The sequence below is a fragment of the Bos grunniens genome, chromosome 3 (genome assembly GCF_055505025.1).
Source record: "Bos grunniens cultivar Pamir isolate PY7600 chromosome 3, Bosgru_T2T1.0, whole genome shotgun sequence".
Lineage (NCBI taxonomy): Eukaryota > Metazoa > Chordata > Mammalia > Artiodactyla > Bovidae > Bos > Bos grunniens.
The window spans coordinates 33183624-33208663 of record NC_141167.1 but is presented as its reverse complement, the minus strand read 5'-3'; the positions used below and the strand labels follow the sequence as shown (position 1 = coordinate 33208663).

Sequence of the window (25040 nt, the reverse complement as noted above, 5' to 3'; positions counted from 1 at the left end):
ATTCTGCGAATGTTTATGCAGGCCAGTAGTTTTTTAAAACATATAGTTAATATCTCTTTTATCCCAGGAATTGCCTGGTGGTGCCTTAGGTTCAGAGGTAAGGCACAGAGGAATTTTTGCCTTAACTTGAGGCATTTGCCTTATCTTGAAGATCTTGAGGAATTCACTGTCCAATGGCAAGTAAACAATCTATTGCAATATATTGTTGTATGAGTTGGGATGGAGGAAAGCAGAAAGAGCTGAGGAAGCAGAGGCGGGACCCTGTCAGTTGAGAGTCTCTCAGAGTAGCATGAGATAAGGATACAAACAGGTGAGCTTAAGCTTGAGCTCAAGTTGGCTTCGATTATTTACCAGCTTTGTGACTCTGGGTAAGTTTGAAAGTGATAATACTACCAGCACAACCACCCTATGAAATAGGTTATTTCATAGGGTGGTTGTGCTGGTTAAATGAGTTAATAAATGAACAATACTTTGAACAGGGCCTAGTTCATTGTAAGCACTGATTACAAGCAAAGGCTATCAGGTGTGCCTAATTATTAGTGTAGGTGAGTGAGGGGGGAGGTTATTTAGGCACGGTTTCCACTGTAATTGTTAGCAGATCTTGCTACTCAAAGTGTGGTCCCTTCACCAGCAGCATCAGGGGGCTTGTTAGGAATGTGGAATCTCAGGCTCCTCTCAGACCTCCTGACTCAGAATCTGCCTTTTAACAAGATCCCCAGGTAATTTTTTTTTCCTTTTATTTTTTATTGAAGGATAATTATATTACAGAATTTTGTTGTTTTCTGTCAAACCTCAACATGAATCAGCCATAGGTATACATATATCCCCTCCCTTTTGAACCTCCGTCCCATCTCCCTCTCCATTCCATCTCTCTAGGTTGATATGGAGCCCCTGTTTGAGTTTCCTGAGCCATACAGCAAATTCCTGTTGGCTATGAGTTTTACATATGGTAATGTAAATTTCCCTGTTACTCTTTCCATGCATCTCACCCTCTCCTCCCCTCTCCCCACATCAATAGGTCTGTTCTCTATGTCTGTTTCTCTATTGCTGCCCTGTAAATAAATTCTTCAGTACCATTTTTCTAGATTCCATATATATGCCTTAGAATATGATATTTATCTTTCTCTTTCTGACTCGTTTCACTCTGTATAATAGGTTCTATGTTCATTCATGAAACAACTGACAAAGGATTAAATTCCCAGATAATTTTTTGAAGCAGATTTTCAAACTGGAGAACCACTGGTATAGGAAAGTGATTCTGAGACCTGACTGCACATACCTGAAGAGGGGATATACAGGCAAAGGCACTGCCTCCTGGGACAGGAACACCTGCAGGTCCATGCTGTGTACCAGAGCTGGGGGCTGGGGGGAGGAGAAGAGGAGAGACACACGAGCAAGGCCATGGCAGAAGGGCCGAACCTCATCCCTGGGCAGGTTTGCAGCAGTGAAGTCAGGGCTGTGGTCCCTTTTGAGCTGGGAAGCTCAACATGGTGACCCTGCAAAGGCCAGAGGGAGGAGGGCTTTCAGCTGCCCTGAAAGAAAAGCTGAGACTTGGAGTCAGTGAAGGTGGGGAGGAGGAAATGAGGTTGAGGATTATAAGAAGATGACTCAGGCAAGCAGGACTAAGCATGGGAAATGAGGCAGGCAGAGGAGTCAAGCGTGACTCAGCCTTTGAACTTACGTGACTAAGTTTAAACAGCTGCTTTTCAGAAGTTTTTCTCCACAGCTCCTTTCCAGGGTTTCTCTCTTTTTCAGTTTCCTAAAGACCTAAAGCCCAGTGCAGAATCTTCTATTCCTATCCACCTACAGACTTCTTGCAACACATTGAACAAGCTTTTGGCATTGCTTCCAGCCATACAATGGTTTGGGACAAAATGTCCCATCAGATCCCTGGAATGATGGTGGAGTTCTTACATCTTTGTCTCATGTCTCTTGTTCAATTCTAGCAAAACTTCAGTTCCCCAGGCCACTTACAGAATGAATTGTTCCGTGTAAGCAATGTTTTCAAGTAACTGAAAAGTAATCTTTTATGTGTGAAGAAAAAATTTATTGAAAATATTACACTGTTTTTGAGGACAGATCTTAATGCCTTAGTTTTCACACTTTCTTAAAGTAATGGGACCTTTCTAAAAAAAAAGAATTATAGAATCTCAGTGTATAAAACAGAATAAAGAGAGTTACTTTAAAGAAGGAGCAGGCCAAGCCCCTGGCATTTGCTTTCTGATTTCTGCATAATTTATTTCCTTAGAGTCTTCCATACACACCTTGGACCCTGTCAAACAGTTTGAACTTCTTTGTTTTAAAATGAACTTATTCTCTGCTGATTTCTTAAACAGAAGAATCAAGTGTAATTTTCTGACTGGAGGCTTTGTCATTGGTATCATTATCATGGTATGATTGAGTTGGTACGGATATCTTACACTGTAAGTGATAGAAATCCAACTGTAATACCAGCAAAATGATGAATATATTGGCACATATAAGTGGGAAGTTTTGAGTGATGATGTAGAGATATCAGGTCTGGTTGTATCCAGGTGCTAAAATGTCTTCATCAGGGTTCATCCTCTCTCTTTATCTGTCAATTTCAAACTCTTTCTAAATGTGTGAGCATTTAGCAATATTTACTCCTGCCAAAGGGAGTGCTATATGTGCTGCATACAAGAACATTTTGGCAGTCTCAGGTAAAATCGTTATGGGTCTTGGAACAGAAAACCTCTGTATAGCATTTCTTGTGGAAGGTCTCTTTAGTGACTCTGCCTGGGTCCATGCCATTGAGATTGACAGTTGCTCTAGAATCCCATAGAACGGGCTAGCTACGAAAAGGATGCTGTACAGACAATGGCAATGTAAGTCTACCACTGTGCTGTAGTCTCTTTAAAAAAAATACTGAATTTGTACTGGGACCTGTGGCAGAGACCAAGGATAAAACAGAAAAACACCCAGAATTGAGCAGTAAGGGTATCTGCGTAAACCACAGACTAATGTTAATATAATGTGAAGAGTTGTGTCGGAGAGGAACTGTTCTGGAAGAAATACTTGGGACTGAGTAATTAACAGTTAACTGTGCTGGAGGAAATCAGGAACGGCTTCATGCAGGAGGTGATATCCAATGGCATTTGCGTGGGGGAGGAGAAAGATGATCTCAGGTGGAAGGATCAGAGCATGGAAAAGTATGAAAGAGGTTGGGGCGGTCAGAGGTGAAAAGCTGGGGCTATAGACTTGGCAGCAGAAGTCACTCTCTTCCCTCAATTTATCCATATTCCCCTTCCCCATTCCCCTCTTGCTGGTTCTCCCACCTGTTCCCAAGAGTGGTATACTGAGCTGGAGAGATGGCGTGTATGTCCATGGCTATGTCCAGCCTCTCCTCCCCCAGACTGCAGACCTGCTCCAGCTCTCATCTCCCCCGTCCTCAGGACAACACCACATGCTGCTTCAGTTACTACCGCCCAACCGAGAGCTTCAGCCATTCTTCTGCTCTCCATCTCTTCTTCTTTCATGTGTTCTGTTTGTCCTCTTGTCGCTTCTGCAGTTTTCAACCTTATGTAAAGAAAGATCACCAGTTTTTGAGACCATCAGCCAATCAGAACATTTCTCTTTACTCCAGTGAATTTTTGAAACCTGGGCTCCCCGTTGCAATAACCTGGAACACTTGCAAAAATTTCCTAATGTGCAGGCCCCACCTCTAGAGGCTGTGATTCAGTAGATCAGGTAGAGCCTGATGGTCAGTAATTTGTGACATTCCCGAGGTGACTCTTAATATGCACTTTGGGAACCACTGCTTCACTCAATATGTAGAATGCCTCATGCACTCACAGGGGTTTAGAACCTTCTCACAGAAGCCTGTCTGTGACTTCCCTGCCCAAAGATCCTGCCACAGCAGAAGCCTGGTCCTTTAATGGTCATGAAGACTTTGCTATAGTCAGGTTTTAATGAGATAGTCCCAAGCTTGTTACACTGTTGTCTTGTTCATAAAAAAATTATGTTTTAGCCTTCTGGACATCTAATTTTGCAAATCAGTGTCAGGTACAGAAAAGATCCTGTCACTTGAGAGCAAGGCATTCAGTAATTTTAAAGGTCAAAGACCCATGTGGAAATTAGCTTTCAGCTATTGAAATACATTGACTTATACACAACAGAAAATGTAGTTTCGGGGCACACTGGCTATTTACACATCTATAAATTAGTCCATTAGTGGTGTGGATCGTGATAGCTCAAGTACTCGATGATGATCCCGGTAGTATGGTGAGAAACACTCATAAATAAAGAAACGGACTCTTTGTTTAAAGGCTATTGTAATAATAGCTCTCATGGATGGAGCACCTACTTTATGATAGACACTGCACTACGCAGTATTCACCTCAAATCCTCACAACAGCCCTGCAAGTAGGAAACTCAGGCTCATTTTAAAAAGGGAATTTACCTAGAATAATATATTTCCAAGTACAAGAGCTAAGCTTCCATGCCAGGCTGATACCGATCAGGATTCTTGACTTTCCCGAATCCATAGAAACTAGAAGCCAGAAACATAGAAACATAGAAATTCATGAAAGGCTATACTGGGGCCCCTGCAGCAGCAGGTGGGAAGTAAGCACAAAGGACAGGTTCCTTGCTCACTTGCCCCCTGAGAAGGGGGCGGCTAACTTCTTTTTTATATGGGGTGAGTGTAGGAGTGTGTCCAGGGATTGGGCCCAAGGGGTGACTTAGGTGTTTTGCCCACTTCTAGGGCTTCCCTATGGCACCCCACTCCAGTACTCTTGCCTGGAAAATCCCATGGACGGAGAAGCCTGGTGGGCTGCAGTCCATGGGGTCACAAAGAGTCGGACAGGACTGAGCGACTTCACTTTCACTTTTCACTTTCACGCATTGGAGAAGGAAATGGCAACCCACTCCAGTGTTCTTGCCTGGAGAATCCCAGGGACGGGGGAGCCTGGTGGGCTGCCGTCTATGAGGTTGCACAGAGTCGGACACGACTGAAGCAACTTAGCAGCAGCACCAGCAGCAGGGCTTTCCTGTTGGCTCAGACATTAAAGAATCTGCCTGCAATGTGGGAAACCCAGGTTCGATCTCTGGGTGGAGAAGATCCCCTGGAGAAGGAAATGGCTACCCACTGTAGTATTCTTGCCTGGAGAATTCCATGGACAGAGGAGCCTGGTTGGCTACAGTCCCTGGGGTCACTTATGACTGAGCAACGAACATGCTCACTTTTCACTGGTGGTGGTGAGTGCAGAGGGCATGCTCATTACTCTGCTTTTGCACCTGATACAGCTTTTGTTCCTGACTTTTCAGAAGTGGCAGTTGGGGTTTTTTGGTCATGCTATAACTTTTGTCCATAATTTGCCCCAGCTGCGCATGCACACAGTTATTTTTAGCTCCATATCGGTTTTTTTTTTTTTTTTTTTGTATTTTGTTGCTTGAGAGGTTTGCCCACGTGCAAGCATTACAGCACTGCAGCAAAGGGTCCCAGGTCCCAGCCTATCTCAAGACCATCTGAGCAAAAAAAAAATGCTACCATCTCTTGCACCACGTGTCCTGATCAGTTCCTGATAGTCAACGATAGCAGTGTGCTGGACATATGCTGTGTGTGACCTGGGAGCAGGGTTACTCCCAGTGCTGAGAATCTGTCCCCAGAACCCTTGCCCACACTGTGTATTATTTGATATTTGGCAAAACTAATACAATTATGTAAAGTTTAAAAATAAAATAAAATCAGAAAAAAAAATAAAAGAGTATTGTTGATTTGACAAGTGGAATATGATGGCTCATGCTAATTTTTTTCTTTTTCAGATGTTGGTTCTGACCAGTTTGCTTAATTTTGAATGATCTGACTCCAGTGCATTTTATTGGGAGAAATTCAGAGGACATGATGGGTTGGTTTGTTTCTCTGAACTGTTAACTGGGGAAGGGGAAGAGAATTGCAAGCTTCTGAGCACTGAATTTTGTATTTATTGACATACCAGTCGTCAAGGTGGAGAAGTAGAAATTTCCAGTCACCTTAACCAAAAGATTACAAAGCATGTTTTGCTTTTTTCTTTCAGTTGGCCGAAAATTGTGTCTCCTAACTATTTTGCATTTGGGAGTAAAACTGAGCTCGCCAGCAAAATGTCTGTTTTGATAAATCGGGAACAAAAAGACCAAAACTAATGGCTTCCACAGTGGAAGGTGCCCTGGGAAATATAATATAGAATAGTGGAATCGGGGGCTTGTTTACCATGATTCTGTGTATCCATCTGATGGGGAATATGAATAGTTTTCTTTGCACAAAGGGACCCAGGGAATAGTGAATCAGGGAATAATTGACTTGTCTTGGTATGTTTGTGAATGTGCATTTTTATCTGATGGCAAATATGCTGTTGGCCTTTGAGTCAGTCACTCACCATAAAATTTCCTCAGCATCGCATGCACTAAGATAGCATGCCCATCCACCTCTCTCCGGCTCCCAAAGAAAACATTTGAAATTAGCATTAATCAGCCAATGTTGTATTTGGGGCCCTACGTGAAAGCCACCTACTGCAGCTGACTGCCATTCAGCAGGCAAGAAGTGATTTGCAATATAATTTAAATGAAGAGTTGGTTTCCTTTCCCATTTAGAACACACCAGTATGGAAAACTGATTGTCAGCCATTCTGGTGATGTGCAGCAACTTGGCTATTCACTCAGAAAATGAAGTTTCCTGAGACACCAGCACATTTAATTTATTTTTTTTTTCACTGTGAAGTTAACTTCAGCTTGTTAAATACAATGACGATCCAAACCACAGAAAAACCAACACCATTAATTTTAATGCTCGTAATGTAATGGAAAGAGATTATATTCATTTGGGATTTTTTTTTCCTTTTAATAGAATGTTTACTTGCCCCTTTCCTTATGAGTTAATTATTATTTTCCTTCCGTAATGCTATGCTTATATCTGAGCAGCCAGTGTGTCTGTTAATGTCTTGAGTTTATAAATTGCTGGTGAATCTGTCATTTTGCTGTGTCTGTCACTAAAACATCAATAGCTTGGCAGTGTGGTGAGCAAAGATGTGGCAGATAGGCATGTAATGGGTCCCTTACAGAATTTTCTCATCTATTTTTATAAAACATTTAATTTTAGCAGTTTCTGTTCTATGCTTTGAAAAGGAGGTTGAGTGGCTTTTCACTCATTATATAGTAGGGAGTTAAGAATTGGTAACTTTCCCTTGCTTATCATTCAGGTTTGTTTGTTCATCTTAAAATATTTTTTAACTTTTTTGAATTAAATTTTTTTTAATTTTTATTGAGATATAGTTGGTTTACAATGTTGTGTTAGTTTCAAGTATACAGCAAAGTGATTCAGTTATACATATATATTCTTTTTTAGATTCTATTCCATTATAGGTTATTACAAGGGACTGAGTATAGTTGCCTGTGCTATACAGTAGGTTGGTCATCTCGTTTATGTGTACTAGTATATATATTTTAATCCCAAACTCCTAATTTGCACCCTCCTTCCCCTTTGGTAACCACAAGTTTGTTTTCTATGTGAGTATATTTGTGTTTTGTAAGTACTTTTTAATTATTTTAAAATCTATTTCTTCATTTAATAGACTCTTAGAGAGCAGTTAGTTATGCATGTTGGGTGCTAAGTATTAGGGATTAAAAATAACTAAGGCATCGTCCCCATCCTCTGGAAGCTCATAGTTCTGAATGGAACTGATAACAAGGAATTGTACCACAGAATGGTGAGTGATGCAGGTGACCCGGAATATGGTTATGGAGGGAGCTCTCTCTCTCTGCAGAGGGCACCATTAAAGAAGGCCTTACAGAGCAGAAGTTGCTAGAGCAAGATCCCAGAGACCTGGGCCTTGATTTCTTCAGGTTGGCAGTGCAATGATGGTGAGGGTGGGGAAAGACAGCACAGGCAGAGGGAATAGCGATTGAATTCGAAGGTGTGATGGACAGGAGCCTTTTGTTGGAAACCAACTACATGCTATTTAAATAGTGATAATAGGGGCTGATACTTAAGTGCTCAGCACACAGCACACACAGTTTGAAATTCTTGCATCTGCAAACTCAAACCTCATAAATGACTCTTTGAAGTTGGTATTATCAGCATCCCCTTACAAATCCAAATCAGTGCCTGGAGAGATTTGGTAATTTGCTAAACATCACACAGCTGGTAGGATCAGTACCTAGACTGGAGCTGATGTTCTTTGACTCCAAAGTCTACAAGTATTATGCTCATGGCCTCTTTGCCCTTTAGACCCTTCAGTCCAGCTGTGCTGATAAGACACTTAATAGTGACTGGCATTCAGGACTAAGGGGAAATAATAACAGTACCTATCACCTGTGGAGAGGATTAAGTGAGACATAGAAAGAGTTTAGAACAGTGCCTGATACATAGCATAGCATTTTGGGGCTTCCATGGTGGCTTAGAGGATAAAGCGTCTGCCCACAATGCGGGAGACCTGGGTTCAATCCCTGGGTAGGGAAGATCCCCTGGAGAAGGCAATGGCAACCCACTCCAGTACTCTTGCCTGGAAAAATCCCATGGATGGAGGAGCCTGATAGGCTATAGTCCATGGGGTCGCAAAGAGTCAGATACGACTGAGTGACTTCACTTCTTCACTTTATGATGACTAATTTGCTAAAAGTCATGGAGCTCAGTAAACAGGAATTCGATAGTACTTAGGAATTAAACTCCTTGCTGCTGCTGCTAAGTCACTTCAGTCGTGTTCAACTCTGTGCGACCCCATAGACGGCAGCCCACCAGGCCCTGCCGTCCCTGGGATTCTCCAGGCAAGAACACTGGAGTGGGTTGCCATTTCCTCCTCCAATGCATGAAGGTGAAAAGTGAAAGTGAAGTCTCTCAGTCGTGTCTAACTCTTAGCGACCCCATGGACTGCAGCCTACCAGGCTCCTCGGTCCATGGGATTTTCCAGGCAAGAGTACTGGAGTGGGTTGCCATTGCCTTCTCCATTAAACTCCTTAGGGGTAGTATATTGCAGGGATTATTATTCAAGAGACACTGTTGAGTTGGTAGCATTTGATACACACCTGAATGGCTTCATGGTAGAATGCCTATAGATAGGACTTGGGGACAAGGATGTATTTAAGTAAAAGAATGCAGAAGTGCAAGCAGACTGGAAAATTCCATCATTGAGAATTTTGAGTAAAGTGAGTAAATTTTGAGAAAAGTGAGTAAACCAATTTGATGAGAGCAGAAGATCTTTAAAGAGAAACAGGAAGAATAAAATTAAACAGGTAGTTAGAAATTGCTTATAACTAGTGATATTTATCAATTGTTTGGCACTGTTTATCTTTTACATTATTTAGTCATCATACACATTTTCCTGGGATTATAGACTCAGTGTTTTCATTTGAAGAAAATGAGGTTCAGAGAAGTAAGTTATATAATAATTTGCCTTACTATCATCCGTCTTAAAAGTAGTAGAACTTGAACTTGAACCCAGGTCTATGTTACTTTCAGCACCATGCTTCTTCAACCACACCATCCTTTCATTTTTGTAGCTCTGACCTTTCTACATATCATGAATGTTGAAAAAATAATTTTCCTAGTGAAAAAAGCAGGGGGAAAAACAAAAATATATCATGTTGTTCCCAATATTTTCCCACTTAATAGCCTGTGTATACTTCTATTGAGATGGAAAGAATTGGTCTCCCTGATTCCCTAGACACACACCCTCCCGCTGGTTTCCTATCTGTGTGTACCTGTTACAATAAGTACCATAGATAACACCCCACGTCCTAGAATAAGAGCTAATATTTTTGGTATTGAAGAAATGCCAGGTACCAGGGCTAGAACCCCAGTCCCACCCTTCATAGCTGTGGTCAAGAATAAGATTCTTATGCTCCCTAAGTTTGTTTCCTTATCTATTTAATGACAATACTAATGGTTTCTATGTCAGTGGGTTACTACTACAAATAAATGGATTATTCCATATAAAGACTAAAGCTGGGCTTAAAATGCTACAATTGTTCATTAAATAGTAGCATTATCATTGTGTTGAAAGTGAATGAGTGTTAGTAGCTCAGTCTTGTCCAACTCTTTGCAACCCCGTGGACTGTAGCCTGTCAGGCTCCTCTGTCCATAGAATTCTCCAGGCAAAAATACTGGAGTGGGTAGTCATTCCCTCCTCCAGGAGATCTTCCCGACCCAGGGATAGAACCTGAGTCTCCTGCAATGGAGATGAATTCTTTACTGTATGAGCCACCAGGGAATTCCTATTATTGTAATTATTATGCCTTATATCTTGTGTCTCTCCCCCAAAATAGTGTGACCAGCTTTGTTGGGGAGGACATGAGAAAGTTGTGATTTCATACATCGCTGAAGAGAGTGTAGAACTGCATAGTTATTGTATATGGTAATTTGAGAATGTCTATCAAAATTTATAAGCATCTTTTTTTGCCCAGTAATTCTACTTATAGGCATTTATCCTAGAGATAAATTCCTAATATTCTAGGCAAATATCCTAGAGATAGATTCATACAAGTGAGAAATGTAGAATTTGTACCTATTGAATTTTAGCCTGCATATAACCTAGTCCAAATTTTTAGAATACAGATTGATGAATGCATTATGCTTTGTTTGTACCCATGTATCCACGACATTATCTGGGGGCTTCCCAGGTGGCTCAGCAGTAAAGAATCCACCTGCCAACGCAGGAGATGTGGGTTTGATCCCTGGGTTGGGAAGATGCCCTGGAGAAGGAAATGGCAACCCACTCCAGTATTCTTGCCTGGAAAATCCATGGGGCCACAAAGAGTTGGACAAAACTGAGCAACTGAACACAACACAACAACAAGACCACTTGTGTCATGTCTGACACAACATGAGGCACAGAGACACTGATAAATGCCCTTTGGTTTAGTCCAGCACAATTCTTCTGGATCCCTGTGCCCCCGGCCCACCTACATGTAGCACATACACTTTAGATGATGCTTCATCCTGACCCACTTACTTTAAACACCATTGTGACCATTAACTCCAAACTCTGTCCTCCTTCCTCCTAATTGGTTTGCTTTCCAAATTGACATGTACTTCTTTCATTACAGCGATGTCCTTGGCTTCTCTCCATGACGATTCCTGATTCGTGGCTCTGGCAATCTTGGGAAAACAGCATCCAATTCCTTCCATCCAGATTCTGGGGTCTACATTTCCCTAGCAGCACCCCGACCCAGCCTGGACACATTGGCCCAGCCTTTTCCTAGGACACGTGTGAGTAAAATACTTGACTCTTCCAGGAAAAGAGTTTAAAGTATCCGCTTCCCGCACTGCACTCTTCACTTTGGAGCAGGATTTTGTTTCTCTTAGATGGTGTTCCAATTCTCTCCCTTTCTGGAATTGACTGACTGTCCTATGGTGAATGCCCTCAGGTTCATTATTTGTTTAATCACTGACTTATTCAAGGAGCCGGTAGCCAGTCCCATCTGAGGACTGGAAGGCAGAAGCCTTTGTTCTCCTCCTGTGTGGTTCCATTCAGGGTTACTTGTCTCTAACTCAGACTGGAGACTAAATGAATTAGAATAAAACCAATTTAAGGGAAAAAAAGAAATGTTCACACACACAGAAATAGAGATTCCTGCTATCTTGGCTGTCTAGAAGATCTGTGGGCCTCACCAAGGAATTTAAAAAGTAATGTTTCTTATCATAAGTGACAGAAATATGCTGCTTTCTGCATCAGTAGATATGAAGATTAAAGGGTCTGACCGTATTAAACAATTTTGCACAGCACCAGGCACCCTGGGCTCTGCTCTCTGCCTTATTACCCTTCATCTTGTGGCTATTTCAGGCCCAATTTAAGAATACAATGCAGTCTGGCTTTGCAAATTGACATCCTTTAATTTAAACTGTCTTGCGGGAGAATTAAGAAATTATAGAACAATTATTCGCCTTGAGTTGAAAGCTGGATGGCATCCTGAGATCCTTGTACATCAGCCATTTGAATTGATTAAGTCACATAATTGAATTACACCTTTGCCCCCCATAATATCTTGTGGCAAATATGTTGGTATTTCTGTTGGGAAAATGCTTCCATAAAAATAAAATAGGGGTCGGGGTTGAAGATTGACTTGAGTGTCAAAAAAAAACCTAGGGGCAGTGTGGGCTGACGTTTTGAAATTTTGTGGGGAAGGTTGATTAGCAGAGCAAGTGTTCCATTTGGAGTTTAATTGGAAGTTCACAGATCAAAACGATGTACATGAACACAGAGAAGTATACTTTCCCCTTTTGTGATGTCCTTCAAACTTCAGCTTAAGAGCGCATCACTCATTCTCAAAGCTTTTTTAAACATCTCCCATGAACAAAGATGCTGTGTCTGATATAGCTTCCTTTGTCCCCTCTGCTTTCCCATATATCCTTCAATCAAAGCACCTCCCACAATGATGACAAGTCTCTTTTACCCCAGGCCATGTTGGTTGAGCTGGGAACTGTGTCCAGCTCACCTAGCACGGTTGTAGTACTCTATCGGTATCTGTCTACTGAGGCTTTATTTGGAAACCTCCATGGTTTAGTTTCTAAACTCAGTCTTTTTTGTATGATGGAAATCAGAAGGACATGGAATCTGATAGTAATTTTTTAAAGCATCATTCTTAAGTAGGGGTGTTTGCCAGCATTTCCTCAAGGATTTTTTTTTTTTTAGATTTTTATGATGTTTATTAGGCACTGTTTATTAGGCACTGATTATATACAAAACTAAGGTAGTTGCTGACGGGGAAAATATCCAAAAATATTTCTTGTTCTTTTGAGGTGCTCAGAGTGCATTTGGGAATTTGGGAGGTCGGTGCAAGAAACAGCCTTGGTGACTGGAAGAATGAGCAGGAGGCTGTTGAATGGTCCAGGACTATGATAGGGGGCAGTGGTCAATTCCATTTTACTCACCTCTGAAGTTTGTTCTGCCCTTTGTCTGCCCTGCCCCCTCCCCCCTCCCACATCATTCATTTTGGAACCCAACGGAGAAGAAAACTCTCAGACAAACGGCCTTTGGTCAGGCAGGATGTGTGCTTTTCATTGGAAAATTCCTCCTAGGGAGAAAATTTTGAAAGCACGATTCCCTGGATGGACCCTAGCTTCCGCCTCTCCATCCTCCTCTGAATTCTGGGTCTTCATAGTCTTTGTCTATTCTGTGTAGCACACGAACCTCTCTGTCTTTAAAAGTGCTTTAGCTTTTCTTTACCTTTATCAGAAAACACTCTTGGAGCTTTAAAACCCAACTACAGCTATCCTCCTGAATATATCTGTGTGGAAGGGATTAATCAAGTCTGTCAAACATTGAGCTGTGAAACCTTTAATATTTCTAAAAGGTTTAAAGCCAGCGTATTTATCACATGCATCATTGAGAATACTCTTTTGTGAAAAAAAAAAAAAAATTAAACGCTCACTCTGGTGATGAGCCCAGTGGGTGACAGGCTCAAGCAGGACCCTGATGGTGATACTGAAATGGAGTTTCTGGTAAAATCTTTCTCTGACATCACTCCCCTAGAGACCACCCATTGTCTACCCCACATCTGTGTGGATGAATATTTCATATTGTGGAATTCTAGAATCTTGGCGCGCAAAGGGAGAGAAAAGGAGAAAGGGACTGGTCTTTGTTCAGTGCCTGCTGTGTGCTGGGTGCCCTGTCTGTGTGCTTTAACAGAGATGTCACGTGGTCACTTTCGCAACAGTTCCTTATAGTGAGTGCTATCAGAGCTGATTTATAGACAAGGAAACGAAGATTCAGAAAGTAAAGCAGTTTTCACAGGATCACACAGATATTCACTTGCAAATCTACGACTTGACCCTAAATTAATTAGCCTCTCTAATTCTTTACTCTGTTTATGTGGCAAAAACCTGGCAAACGTGTAACACAAAGTAGGATCTGCAAGAGGGTACCCAGAGTTGTTCAGACTGTGACTGTTAAGGTTCCTGTGGTTTGTAATGAAGAATCTTTGTTCTGCAGACAGAGAGATAGTGTGGATTACTGGGCATGATTCTGAGAATCAGAGGTGTTAGGTTTTAAGATGTTTAATCCAGCAGTGGTGTAGTTTCTTTAGGGAGAGAATCACTCAGGGCTTTTTCTTGAAATAAGTATTATCAACACTATATTTCACTATTTATTTACAAAATACTTTCACATGCACAGCCCGATTTACTCTATTCTACAGTCTTGTGATATCACATCAGCATTATTGCCATTTTACAGATGGGAGAACTGAAGCCCAAAGGCATGATAAGTCTTGCCCAGGCCATTCAGCTAGAAGCAACTCAGTTGATGCTCCAATTCAGTTCTCATAGTGCTGAAGTGAAAGTCATTCGGTCTTGTCTGTCTCTTTGCAACCCTATGGACTATACAATCCATATAATTCTCCAGGCCAGAATACTGGAGTGGGTAGCCTTTCCCTTCTCCAGGGGATCTTCCCAACTCAGGGATCAAACCCAGGTCTCCTGCATTGTGGGTGGATTCTTTACCAACTGAGCCACCAGGGAAGCCCAAGAATACTGGAGTGGGTAGCCTGTCCCTTCTCTAGTGGATTTTCCTGACCCAGGAGTCAAACCAGTGTCTCCTGCACTGCAGGAGGATTCTTTACCAACTGAGCTATCAGGGAAGCCATAGTGCCGAAGCACAATCCTACCACTATACTATATTGTTTTTGTTTTTTTTTTAAAGCATTTGATTATTCCTAAGAATGCAAAAAATACAATTTTGAAAAGAAAAGCTTGAAAAGACCTTAGAAACCCATCAGCCTTGTTTTCCAGACTTGACAATAGATGCACAGACCCCCAAAATAGTATAAAAGAGGCCCAAACAATGTGTTATGATAACACTGAGGAAAGGTGAGTGTGTTCGTACGGCTATGACTAGTACACAGCCAGGGAGGGCTGCCTTGAGGTGGTAACCCTTGATAATGCCCTGAAAGAAGGAGAAGGATTTTAATAGAGGTTGAAATTCAACAAGTGATGCTAAAGCAGAAAAAAGGAATGATTGTGTGGCAAAATGGCAATATGGTGGTCCCATGGGCAGGGGCCCTTCAAAGAAGTTTGAGTTTCTTGTTTCAGTATAATTAATTGTATAACTGTGTTGCCAGACTGCCCCAGTAGCCCCACACACATGTAGCACCTCTGCCAGCCAGGTAGTGTCTTCCTCATGCCTCCATTTCATACCCCCAGCTTCACATCACAGCCAGGACCAAGAGAAAGGCCCTGAGGTTGGGATGATTCACAAGTCCAAACTCACTTTGTCGCTTCTCTGTGTTTACCTGTCTGTGTTGTGGTGGGAAGGAAAAAGGATACAAGACTTAGGAAGGAGAGATTTCTGCTCCCAGGTTACTGTGAAGACCACAGCCCATCTCTGGAACTCCTTTGGGTGGGCGAGATGTTTCCCCAGTTTACATTCAGCAAACTGTAATTAGCATCAGCAGGAGAGGAGAAACGACTGTGTTGGGAAATACCACTTTCCTCTGCACAACAGCCTTTGTTCAGAAGGGCGGTCCTCAGCATCGGGCTTTCTTGTGGGCAGGCAGTGTACAAGTGCCCTGAGTAGCTGAATGGGCTTCTTCTGGGGGTGAAGCACTTTCGTAGGGGTCAGAGGCCAGATGATGAGTCACTTCACTTGGCAGAGTACACCTTGTTTACATGTCAGCCACTTGGAATCATAAAGCTCTTGTATGGTTTCATTCATTCCATAAACACACATAAAACCACATGCAGGTAAGTTTTACAATATGCTGAACACTAGGTTGGATGCTAGGGGCTACAGATCACCCATGCCTTCATATAAAGCATGCTGGTCAGAGGCGGATTCGTGGCTATATACACAGAACCAGCTGAGGCTTTTTGATTTGGAGATCACTGAGTAAATCAGACACTCCCTGTGGATTAGTTAGGATAAGTAATGCTAGCTGTGTTAACCACAATACTTCCCAGCCTAGATAAGCAGAGTTTTGTGTTGCTATCCCTTAAACTCGGTTCCTACTCAAGCACATGCTGCTGCTGCTAAGTCTCTTCAGTAGTGTCCAACTCTGTGCGACCCCATAGACGGCAGCCCACCAGGTTCCCCCGTCCCTGGGATTCTCCAAGCAAGAACACTGGAGTGGGTTGCCATTTCCTTCTCCAATGCATGAAAGTGAAAAGTGAAAGTGAAGTCGCTCAGTCGTGTCCGACTCTTAGCGACCCCATGGACTGCAGCCCTCCAGGCTCCTCCATCCATGGGATTTTCCAGGCAAGAGCACTGGAGTGGGGTGCCATTGCCTTCTCCGCAAGCAAGTGCAGGGTTACCTAAAAGATTATCCTTTATTACCACTTTGAGGGAAGCTTCCAGGAAAAATGATCTTCCATTGTAGAATGGAACTGTCCTGGTGAGAATGTAATTAATATCAATTGCCCAGAAGGGACTAAAATGACTCCTAGCTTTTGACTTGAGTTCCTCCTCTAATATTCTACCCTAAAAACAGAAATTACAAAGGTACATGAGCAAACAACTTTCTTTCCAATTACTTGTAGTTTTGATAGAGAGCAAACAACCAAAATTTCCAAAAAGGAGGAAAATGGTTCACCGAAGTTTTCACATATAAATAATGTAGTCATTAAATATATTCTAAAGAATTTTTTTATTGTTCTTAATGGCATGTGGACATGAAGATAAGCTTCAGGACTTTATGTACAGCATTATTCCAAATTGTTGCAAGCATATCTCTAGATGTGTAGATGTTGACCCCAAAAAAGGCTGAAGACAAGGCATTAAGATATTGGGAGTGAATTTCCCTGTGTCATGGGATAAGGAAGACTTTTATTTCACTATTTATATTTTTTCTTCTAAATCTGATATTATGATTGTGTATCACTTTTATGAACTTTGAAAAGTAAATCATTAAAAAATTAAACTGAAAAGAGGAATGGCTTTGGATCAGGACTGACTCATGTACGGGAGAATTATCTCAAGTGTCTCAGGAGGGAAGAGGCTGAGAGCATGTGCAAGGCAAGTCCTAGCACTGTGTCAAATCCACAGAGCCAGAAGACATCATGAAGATCAGGATTTCTACAAACTAGGGGGACCACAACTGGGCTAGAGAGCATAAACCTCAACTCTAACTTATATTCAAAATGGGAAAACTGCACTGATTTAAAAATTTAGAATTAGGGCAGTGAGTTCAAGTCCTGGCTCTCTTGCTTACTAGCTATGTGGCTTTTGGCATGCATCTTAACCACTCTGAACCTCATTTTTAGAATGGAAATAATACTATATTTTTTTAACAGTATTGCTGAATAGTTACTGTGACCATATTTTGAAATATTATATACAACAAATATTATATATATATACATACACACACACACATATGCCAGGTAGGGCTTAGGGTTAAAATAAGAGGTGCTTTAACAGTTGGACCTATAAACACACTCGTTTGAATAACTAGAAAACAAGATAAGGATGAAATATGGTACAGTGTCACTGACAGTATTGATCAACACCTTTTATTAGCTGTGATGTTTTCTACATCTGGAGAAACAGAAGAGACAGGGTCCAGCCTGGTTCACAGAAACTTGGGGTAGATTATCTGAAATACCATGGAAGCTAAAGCCTGGCACCTCCCACCAAGTTCAAAGACACGCTTTGAGATAAAGCCCCTTCCTCATTGAAGCTTTTCATAATCCTGTCCAGCCCTTGTTCCCTACCACCATCCCTACTTCCACAGAACCATTATCAGGACAATCTGGAGCCCAAGTCTGGTGGAGTCTCTACTGCTATGACCCTTATCTGAAATTTGGGGATATTCATGCTGGGAAGTCTCCCCTGTTTTTTCTCTGCATGTACAGCTTGGCATTCAGAAAATCATGGCCCACTACATTGCCATCCTGCATCTCAGCTAGAGGAGAGGTGAGGTGTCCTGAATGAAACAATATAAGACATTATCAGTGCTCGCCAGATGATTCTGGTAAGGGGGCACTCAGGCTGTGATACTGCGCCATCCTACAGAACCAAAGGAGATGAGAGTCAACATGGGAAGCTCTGACTTCACCTTCATCTTAGTTCAAGCTGGTGCTACAAAAGCACCGTAGATCAGGTGGCTCAAACAACAAATATTTCTTCCTCACAGTTCTGCAGGCTGGGAAGTCTGCCGAAGATCAATGTGCCAGCAGATCCAGTGTCTGAGGGCCCATTTCTTGGTTGGCAAGTGGCAGCTCTTTCCTTGCATCCTCCCCTGGCGGAGAGAGGAAGCCAGCTGTCCTGTCTCTCCTTTTAAGGGCTCTCATCCCATTCACGAGGACTCCTTCCTCATGACCTAATTACCTCCCAAAGGCCTCCCCTCCTAAATCCCAATCACTTAGGATTTCAACATTATCAATTCTGGGTTGACACAAGCATGCAGTCCATATCAGCATCTCTGTTGCTTAACCTAGAGGTCCTGAATCATTTTCCCAATTCTGTCTGAAAAGTGCAAGTGTTAGCTGTTCAGTTGTATCCAACTCTTTGCAACCTCATGGACTGTAGCCCACCAGGTTCCTCTGTCCATGGACTTCTTCAGGCAAGAACACTGGAGTCTAAGTGGATCATTGCATCCAGCTTCTCAAGTGATGGAGACACCTATGTGCCAGATACTGTTCCCAAGCATTTGTCACATGTGGTACCTCTGGCTCTGTCATTGCATTGTGCTTCCTCCAGGAGGAAGAGTTTTGTTTTAATCCTCTACTGACTGCTTTTCCTCCCTTCTCGGCACATCTTCATTTATATGGTTACTATACTGAGCAAAGATGGGATGGGAATTTCTGAGATGTATTATTTTCCTTGAATAGTTGAAGAGGACCTGTTTGCTGATTACCTTAGAATGTCTTTGAAAGTCAGCCTAAAGGTCTTTCCTCTGTCCATGGAATTGTCCAGGCTGGAATACTGGAGTGGGTAGCCATTCCCTTCTCCAAGGGATCTTCCTGACCTGGGGATTGAACCTGGATCTCCTGCATTGCAGGCAGATTCTTTACCAAATGAGTCACTAGGGAAGACCCTAAAGGTCTTCAGCTTAATTTAAATGGTGCTCAGTGACTTCTAAGATAAAAAAGCATGAAAGGAAATTGTGCTGTTTGCAGCTTAGCGACTCCCCCAAATTCTAGACTTGTCTCTGATTTATCCTACCAAGAAGCCTGTTGCTGATTATGCTGGGTGCCCCATAAATTAATGAGGGCTGGACTTCAAGGTGACAACAATCACTGAGTCTTTGGAGCAGAAAATGCAACACTAATACATATGTTTCAGAAATGTCCTTTTGTCTATATGTTTGGAGAAGAAAGTGCTGATGAGGATCAATTTCATATTGACTTTAAATTTTTCAATTGACCCAGAGCCCTTTTTATTAAGTAATGTGCACAAAAACATTTCATCCCAGGCCAACTTGATGGCTTGGAGAATTCCCTTCAGAATATGGCAACCTGGAGAGAATTAGAAAAGCAATTCAGTCATTTACTCTTTTATTCATCCTTTAATAAGTATTTATTGAGCACTTGCTACATGCTCAATTCTAGAAACTTCACTAGACTGTGAGCAAGACCCAATGTGCCTTCAAGGAATCTAAAATCTAATGAGCTCAACAGACACATCGATAAACACACCTGGCAGAGTGTTTGTGTTTTGTTAGATATAAGTGCAGAATATGTAGAAGTAATGAGGAAGGAATCAGAAGCATCCTGTGTACTTGGTACGTACTTAACTCTTTTTGATTGAATGAATGAATGAGTGAGTGAAGGAATGAGTGAATAAATGAGTGAGTGAGTGAGTTAGTAAATGAAACAGCCCTCTTGAGCAAACTCTGGGAGACAGTGGAGGACAGAGGAACCTGGCATGCTACAGTTCATGGGATTGCAAAGAGTCAGACATGACTTAGTGACTGAACAAGAAATGGAAAAGGGTGTAAAGGGCCTTTGTGAAAGTGAAAGTGAAGTCGCTTAGTCGTGTCTGACTCTTTGCAACCCCATGGACTGTTGCCTACCAGGCCCCTCCGTCCATGGGATTTTCCAGGCAAGAGTATTGGAGTGGGGTGCCATTATCCTTCTCTAGGGGATCTTCCCAACATAGGGATCGAACTCGGGTCTCTCACATTGCAGGCAGATGCTTTACCATCTAAGCCACCAGGGAAGCCCAAAGGACCTTTAGCGCTGAGGAAATAGTATGAGTCAAGACAGGGAGGTGTGATGTTTTAAACATAGTTCAGGTGTGAGGGAAAGCAGAGGTGGGCTCCAGGGCGTCAAGAACAAGACATAAGGACCTTGGGTCCTGAGCTGCCACCTGTGCAGATAGATATCCTCATAGAAGGCAGAGTGGACCCAAGGGGCCTTGCCCCACTTTACAGGACAGGTCTCACCACACAGTGAAGCCCTCATCCTGCTACATTATCTTCTGTGTTTAGAGAGGTGATCATACATCAAAGCGGTAGTTGCCCATGAGCTCCTTTGGACACTTTCCTGAAGAAGCATAGCCCAGTAGTTCCAAAGTGCCTGTTCTGAGACTCAGTTTCAAATTCCAGTCCTGCCATCTTGCACTGAGAATATATTCCTGCTTGCTGCAAAGCCAGCTTATATTTTCTGCCGTGACTGAATGTTGGGCAAAACAGTGTGAAATCTCCCTCTGTTCATTGCCTTTCTTAATTTTCTCAGCTAGTCTTTCCCACATTCTTAGTTACTTTCTTTCTGTTCATTGCTGTTGCCACTTTGTTTTCTTTTGTTTCGATCTTGTTTGGATCGTCAAGTCAGTCTGGGGAATCTAGAGCATCACTCTTGTGAGCATGTACCTCTGGGACATGGTCCCTGGGTTTTGACTCACAGGTTAGAAATTCTGTTGCATTCCCCCAAACTTGACTCAATGGCTGCAGTGGCTGGGCTGATTTACGGCCGTTTCTTCCCATGTTTGATCTTAGCAAACAGACAGCTGTGATAGAGCGGCTTCATTCTACTCACCTGCTGGCATCTTCATGTTTGGTCTAATAGCTTGTTAACTGTTCTGAGGACAGGCACTGCCCTTCCTGGCTACCATGGAGAGTGGTCTCTATGGTAACCACATCACATCAGGGACCACGCTCATTCTTCAAGGCTTTCCTTCTCCATTTTTCTCTGGTGGCTTCTGGGTAACCTGTAATGGTTGGAGCCCTGCCTCACCCTGCCAGGAAGCCACTGCTGATTTAAAGCCTCTCAAAGGAACTTAACAAGACACACTGCTTTCCGTTGGCCTTGTTGCTTATTCTGTGTCGCACTTGGTCCAGGCCTGCAGGGAGCTGTCATCTCTCCTTTATCATCTCTCTCTTTGGCATTCCCCAGGTATTGTTCACACACTCTCTCAGAAAGCTTTGACATGGTTTCTCCCAGATCTCTCTGCTCATTAGTATCTTGCAACAATTCTTTCTGAAGCCTTGCATTCAATATGTTCTTTTTTCTCTCATTTCTTTTTATTTATAGTCTTTTAGTCATCTTTTCAGAAATGACTCCCAAGCTGTCTGGTCTTCATCTGTACCAAAGAGATTTATGTCAAAGAGACTTCATGTAGACTGTTCAGTTATAATATCTGAAGAAAGAACTGATTTGTGTGTAATAGGACTCTGGAGTGTTTGTTCTGCTGATTGCATTCAGGTCTCACCAGTGATACAATTAGTAATTGTTAATATTTATTTAGAGCTTATTATATTGCCCAGCATTGTGGTAGTGAGTACCTATATCTTCACAATAATCCCATAACTTAAGTACTCTTATTGTCCCCATTTTATAGATGAGGAAACAGAGACCCAGAAAGTTAAGGAACATGCCCTAGGGCTCCCAGCTCTTAAATGGCAGAACTAGCACTTGAACTCTGGCCCTAGAATCCATGTTCTTCACTACCACACTGTATGCTGCGTGGGCAGTGACCATTGATCTCTGTACATGTGTTTCTCAAATACTCCATTTCTGCAGAGCTAAGTTGTACTCATCAACCATGCCAAGATTGTGTCACCTGCTTTGTGAAACCACCCACTTTCCTCCTTAGTCATGACATATGTTTATTTAATCATTTCCGTTCAGTCGCTCAGTCATGTCCAACTCTTTGCAACCCCATGGACTGCAGCATGCCAGGCTTCCCTGTCCATCACCAACTCCCAGAGCTTGCTCAAATTCCTGTCCATCCAGTTGGTGATGCCGTCCAACCATCTCATCCTCTGTCATCCCCTTCTCATCCCACCTTCAATCTTTTCCAGCATCAGGGTCTTTTCAAATGAGTCAGTTCTTCGCATCAGGTGGCCAAAGTATTGGAGTTTCAGCTTCAACATCAGTCCTTCCAATGAATATTCAGGACTGATTTCCTTTACAATTGACTGGCTGGATCTCCTTGCAGTCCAAGGGACTCTCAAGAGTCTTCTCCAACAGTTCCAAAACACTGTTCCAAAGCATCAATTCTTTGGCTCTCAGATTTCTTTATAGTCCAACTCTCACACCCATACATGACTATTGGAAAAACCATCTCTTGAAGAATTTTCCATAGTTTGTTGTGAATTTAATCATTTCATAAATATCAAATATAGTGATTATAGTTCATTCATTCATCCATTCAACAAGAGTTTGTCAAATGCCTACCACATTACTGTGCTAAATGCTATGGCTACAGTGGTGAACAAAGAGCAAGCAGACCATGCTCTCATCCTACTTATTTTTGGAAAAAGGAAAATAAGGCAGAAGACAGGCAGACAGATAAAAAGAAATAGGGACAGTCAGCAATAGCTGTATGCATATACATATCTATAACTATATCCATGTATCTATATTTCTATGCCTCTTTATTGATGAATCAATTTATATTAGAGGTTTTTTCTTATCAATTTCTCCTGCCTCTTTATGTGATAAAACTCACCACCTTAGCCTCACATCTAAGAGCCTCCATAATCTGGCCTTAGATACCTTTCTAGGCTTATATCTTACCAGCTCTTGCTTCCTGGTTTTTCAAATACCCACTCCAGCCCCATCTCCCAGAAAATATTTCCTCATTGGAAACCATCCAAACATAATCACTGAGCTTTAGCTCAGTCTTTTTTCCTCTGCCTCAAGTTTCCTTTTTACATTTCCTATCGCACATTTCTCCTTGAAAGTGAAAAGTGTTAGTTATGTCTGGCTCTTTGAGAGCCCATGGACTGTGCTGGGCTCCTCTGTTCATGGAATTCTCCAGGTAAGAATATTGGAGTGGGTAGCTATTCCTTTCTCTATGGGATTTTCCTGAGCCAGGGATTGAACCTGGGTCTCCTGCATTGCAGGCAGATTCTTTACCATCTGAGCCACCAGGGAATTTCTTTCTAAACACCAAGTTCTAACACCCCTCTTCTGAGAAACTGCCACAATCATCTCCTCACCCACACTCCCACTAGCAAGGAATCGGTCTGCACTTCCTCTGTGCTCCAGCAACACTGGACACACCCCTCTGTAACAGCCTATGACTCCATGCCCAGCTGTCCATGTGTGTGTGTATTCTCCTGACTAGGACTGCTGGCCCCTTGACTATAAGAAACAGGCCTTATTTATCAGTGCATTTGAAGAACCTTGCCCAGTGCCTAGTAGATACTAGACTTCTATTATTATTAAACTATTATTAATAACAATAACTTTGAAAGCATTTAATTGCCATCTGTATCTGACATTCTGTTAAGCATTTCACTCATTTTATTACATTTTTCCATCATAAGACTCTTATAATGTAGATGATGATAAAAAAAAAAAACTCCAGTTTACAGATGAGAGATTAAGACTCACAGCACTCAGAGAGTGTGTGGTACCTGCCTCAGGTCACGCACTCCAAAGCATCAAAGCCTGGCGAGATCCCACAGACTTTCTGTAAGGGATATGAGGGTGGAGTCTGCTTGCACCCTGCTCACCATTCTTACCCCAGCACCGATCACAGTCACCTTGAAGGCACTTGGTCAAATCCTATAGGCTGGATGAATGGCTGTTCTGTATCCACTGCCCTTTGATGTTGGTGGAATGAACAGGGAATGTACATCTTGAGTCTGGAGTAACAAAGAAATATAGGAATGCTTTTACTCCTGTAGGCAGTCTTAAACACACACACATAAGTGGAAAAGAAAACCAGAAAAGGATTCTATAAAACTATGATATTCTGATAAGATGACCACTGGCTGCAAGCCGTATGTTTTTCTTTTTTATAGCAGTTGCCTCTGAGTTTAGATGAAGTTGATGGCAGATCCAGAACAGTCTTTTAGATGTTTGTGGGTCAGAAGGGTCAGACTTTGGAGTCAATACAGCCTGTTTGAATCCTATCCTTGCCATGACCTCTGTGTGACTTTGGGCCAGACAGTTAACCCCTCTGAAGTTCAACATAGTGATTAATGTGTGAGTTCTAGAATCAGATAGCCTGACTCTAAGCTTACTAATTGTGGGATCTTGGGAAAGATACTTCCCTGTGCTCCAGTTTTCCTATCTGTAAGATGGGTACAATAATAGCATTTTTCTCATAAAGTTGATATGAGAATTAAACAAATCAGTTTATCCGAAGCATTTAAAATAGTACCTGACACCCAGAAAACTATATTTAGCTCTTAGATAATTGTATCTATTTCAGGGGTATGCAATGAGAATTAAATGGTTAATAAACTCATGAAGCATTATTACTCATAAAGCCTGGGCTCAGAACTAGCACCATATCACTTCCACCCTATACTTTTGGTTAAAGTTGTAGGATAAGACCAGATTGAGGGTTGTGGAGGGGATGAAGTAGGGGTCTAAATGCAGGAGGAGTGGCCCATCAGGGGCCACAGAGGAGTATCCCTTCACGGTGTTAATAGAAGAGGTGATATGGCTTTAGATCCGGGTTGGTGTCAGTGAGTATTAAAGCAGCAAAATAGATATCAGTAATTTCACCCTTTGACACTCATCTGTTATGCTCTCAGAAGAGCCCTCAGGTCCTTCCCTCAAAACCTGTTTCTCATTTTCTACAACATTCTCACCAAGTGTTAGTATATGCTTCATACAAGAAATCAGAAGGATGTTTGAGAGATGGAATTGTTTCTAGAAACAAGTGCCCTGGTAACAAATAAAGGGAAAATGACAAAAGACAAAACATGAAAAACTA

At 42.1% G+C, this 25040-nt stretch overlaps 1 protein-coding gene across 25 annotated transcripts in view; it reads left to right on the top strand.

Annotated features, from left to right (window-relative positions):
- DAB1 (DAB adaptor protein 1) overlaps positions 1-25040 on the top strand; it is a 1332660-nt gene that overhangs the window by 377388 nt on the left and 930232 nt on the right. For 23 of the 25 annotated variants that reach the window (XR_015160089.1, XR_015160096.1, XR_015160084.1 and 20 more), the window contains exons 1-2: positions 571-719; positions 11035-11197. The gene's annotated coding sequence lies outside the window, so the exon portion shown is untranslated. Of the gene's footprint in view, positions 1-570; positions 720-5784; positions 5868-11034; positions 11198-25040 lie in introns of those variants that run through there. The other 2 variants (XR_015160071.1, XR_015160070.1) reach the window with 2 other exon arrangements.